At 36.5% G+C, this 3,953-nt stretch overlaps 1 protein-coding gene across 2 annotated transcripts in view; it reads left to right on the top strand.

Moving 5' to 3' along the window:
• The window catches only part of LOC106882005 (dual oxidase), a 59,340-nt gene that overhangs the window by 8,155 nt on the left and 47,232 nt on the right, over positions 1-3,953 (top strand). The window lies entirely within an intron of this gene.

Genomic DNA, 3,953 nt, shown 5'->3' with positions numbered 1-3,953 from the left:
CAAAAACTGAAAGAAGCCCATTGTGTGTGTGTGTGTGTGAGAAAGAGAGAGAGAGAGAGACTAGCTTCCGTCTACTAAATCCACTCATAAGGATTTGGTCGGCATGGGGTGAGAGTAGAAGACACTTGTCAAAGTTGCCGCCCAGTGGGACTGAACTCCAAATGCTGCTAAATTTCAATCTAGCAATAGATTTCTTTACAAAATCTCTAAAGCCTTGTGAGCAGTTGCCCTTTATTAAATGTATTAAGCAAATTTTTGGCTAAATCATTTGGTAGAATTTTGTTTGGCGAGCTTGCAGAATCGTTAGCACGCCGGACAAAGTGCGTAGCGTCTTAACGTTCTGGGTTCAAATTCCGCCGTGGTTGACTTTGCTTTTCATTCTTCCAGGGTCAAAATAAGTATCAGTTGAGCGGATGCTTGCGGTATGTGCTTCATTTCTTTGCATTTTCTGTTCAAATCGCCTAATTGGGTGGTAGACCTAATCCGTCGCTCGGTTTAACGACACCACTTGGTACTTGGGATTCCTTTTATTAGAATCGACTTTGTCCAAAGCATTGAGTCAGATCTCTGATGCGAAAATAACTTCCCCTTCTACCTCTCACCAGTCTTCGCAAGGTGACTGGCCATGGGCATTGCCTTACCTTTCAGGCTAAAAGATAATAAAAGCTGTGAACTTTAGTAAACAATATTGAGTAGCAAAAACTGATGGGAAAGTTGTTGAAACGGTAGAATCTTGAGTTAAATAAATAACCTCAGTTAGGAGATTAAAGCGACTAATTTAGATGGTTGAAAGATTATTTTAGTTTAATTGGTAAAACATCAGTCTGAAATACAGAAGATTCGTGGTTCGAGTTCCCTACGCAGCTTTCGCTATTTTTTTTTTCGCTCTATAGGTTTTTTAACCTGTTGTATTGTAAGCTATTATTAACAGCTGAATTCAAATACTACCGAGGTCGACTTTGCTATTTATCCTTTCGGGTCTTTGAAATAAGTACCAGATGAATACCAGTATTCGATATAATTGACTAGGTTCCGTCCCTGAAAAATTTCAGGTCTTGTGCTTATCGTGGAATTATTATTGCGTGCCGAACAAATGCTTAGCGGCACTTCGTCCGCCTTTACGTTCCGAGTTCCAGTTCTGCTCAGGTTAACTTTGCCTTTCATCCTTACGGGGTCGATAAAATAAAGTACCAGTCAAGTATTAGGGTTGATGTAACTTAATCCAAAATACAAAAGCTGTGTTCTGAGCTCTACTTGAACTAATCAGTTTTCCTTTTTTTCTTTACTTTTGCTTGCAATTTTGTCCATGTACAGCAAAACATTTTTTTACCACTATAACAGCGGGATTAAGTGAAATCGGACGAAGGATAATGAAACCAGTAACCGTGATAACCTCTTTTATCAAAACCGTTTATCTAAAACTCGAGGTATACCCCCAAGATTCCTTATAGTGATGCTGGACATATTAAATATCTTTGCTGAAATAAAATACGTGTCTGGAATATTTTTAACGATCAGTTATAGGGGCCTCTTTGCCTTAAAAATGCGAGGGGGGGCAAACCAACATTTGATTCTTAGAGGAGCATGTTAGTATTGCTTATGGTGCCTTTCCAGGACCCTATCACATACGTAAAGTTTTACGCTAATTAAATTTCATATTCAAATGAAGTTCAGATATAAAAAAAAATAAGCTTAAAAAGAATTTATTATATCGAATAAACAAAAAATAAAACAGACGTTTGAATAAAAAAATATGAAGTAAATTTGTCTTTGAGAACTTTCCAAATGTGTTATATCTTGCACCATTGCTGTCAATAAATAATTTCCCAACTTATTCACAACTAATCTTTTTCAAGTATCCTGAGCAATCGCTCAACATTTGGAAACATACGACGGACTTCTGGTCGCATTTCGCAGAGTATCCAAGAACGCATTTGCCCGTAGAGAGATACGTGAGACTACCATTAGCTCTGGATGCAATGTTGGTGCCAAACTCATTTGTTGCCTCTTGTAAAGAAATGAGGACATCTGAATAATTTTCAAGAATAGCTTTGACTGCAGAAACTCGTGTTGGCCATCGAGTAGGGCACACAAGTTTTAAGGAGCGAGGTGACAATACTTCATTTTTTTCCATTTAGAAAAATACACAAAACATTGGAGATCGTGTATGTTATGAAGTTACTAAAAACCTTGTTGAAAATATTTCCTCCTTCTTTACTTGTTATTCCATCTTCAACAATATCTAAACCACTTAATTAAGTTAGGCAATACCTGGATTATAACAGAAGTTTTTAGAAACATTTCCTACAACCGTTTCAAGCCGGAAATGTAAATTCTTTTCCATTCGCTCATCTAATATGAAATGGTCGTTGTAAACATATTTGTTCTTGAATAATTGTATATTTTCTTCAGAGATTGTATCTAAGCAAGTGTTATCTCGAAGGAGTGAAACTTCCAGTTTTACTCTCAATATTTAACTTGTGAACATTAAATAAGTACGTAATCCCTTGTAGATAACAGGTAGCTTACTCAACAAGCATAAAACACAACAAAATTGATCGACTGGATTAATATCAGATTTGGTGGTATTGACTTAAATCTTTTTTTAATGAAATATTTACCAACGTATTTTTGTCTCGAGCCTTTATCCTCATGGAACCGGAGCTTACCTTGGTTTCTGAGGCATTAAGCAGTGGAGATTACAACCATACCTACACCATTTTTATAGGACGTCAGTTCGCTGTGCACAGGATCTCTTTTGGGGTTAGCGCCCTTAGAAGTATATATTCTTTAAATTTTCACAAGGAGTAAAACCTGCAAATATAAGAATAGTGCTTATTCTATATTCTGTTCTTACCCTTTTAATTTCAAAGATCTTAAGTACATGACAAGGTCCCTAAACATGTTACACTTCGAGTGACTTCCTCTGTTACCCCTCACAAGCTGCTGCTCGTACTTATTCTCAGCAGAGTGGACTGAATTAACATAAAAAGAAGTGCTTTTTTCAAAGATGCAAGGTACCACCTGGCCATGAAACTTAATCCACGACCTTAATATCGGCAATTCAACATACTAATCAATATGTTATACGTCTTCATGATTATCATAGTGATGTATAGAAATAAAATGCACTGATAATAAAGCTTTTAGCATAATTCTGGAATATGAATAGGAAACAATATAGAATTAAATTCAGATGTTACTGTAATCTTTGTCCTTGGCCATTTTCTTAGTATTAGCTATTTTCAAGGGTTAAAAGACGATCATTGTACACAACACATGGACTGCTCGTTTAGATTTGGAACAATCTTTCTCTGTTCGTATACAACCAGCATTGTGCTTCTTCTGAAGGCATCTCATTGTGGTCTCTGTTTTGTATTATTTCTCATGAAAACTGTTGGGTGATTGATTATTCCTTTTTTGTGTGCGAGAGAGAAAAACTTTTCATATACTTCATGTAACTCAAAATGTTATGCTATTCGTATATTTGATAATTTATAGTTGTTCTATATTTATAGACAATCTGTTTCTTCGCTTTGTGCTTCATCCGTAGAGAGCCAAAAGTTAGCAATTATGTAATATAGTCAAATAATCGTTTCCGTTTTAAGTTTAGGATAGATAAGGTGAGAAGTAGTATATATAGTTTTAGATGGAATGAGAGGGAGAAAACATTTTGGATCTATTCAACAAATTTTTCCAAGAAAATGGCAGTGATCAGTTGAAGATTAAATTCTGGTAATAAAAGAAAAGGGCATGCTTTGATTTCTTTAGGCCTCCACGTAAAACAAGTTACATACAGTTTGCAAGGTTAATAGTGATCTGCCTCTCTGTCTTCCTCCCTGCATCTTTGTCTACCTCGCTGATTATCTCTCTGCCCGTCCCTCTCTCCACTCTCTCCCTGTCTCTCTCCCTCTCTCTCTCCACTCTCTCTCTCTCCTCTCTCTCTCTCCTCT

The sequence above is a fragment of the Octopus bimaculoides genome, chromosome 6, assembly GCF_001194135.2.
Source record: "Octopus bimaculoides isolate UCB-OBI-ISO-001 chromosome 6, ASM119413v2, whole genome shotgun sequence".
NCBI lineage: Eukaryota > Metazoa > Mollusca > Cephalopoda > Octopoda > Octopodidae > Octopus > Octopus bimaculoides.
This window is presented reverse-complemented; position numbering and strand designations above follow the sequence as displayed.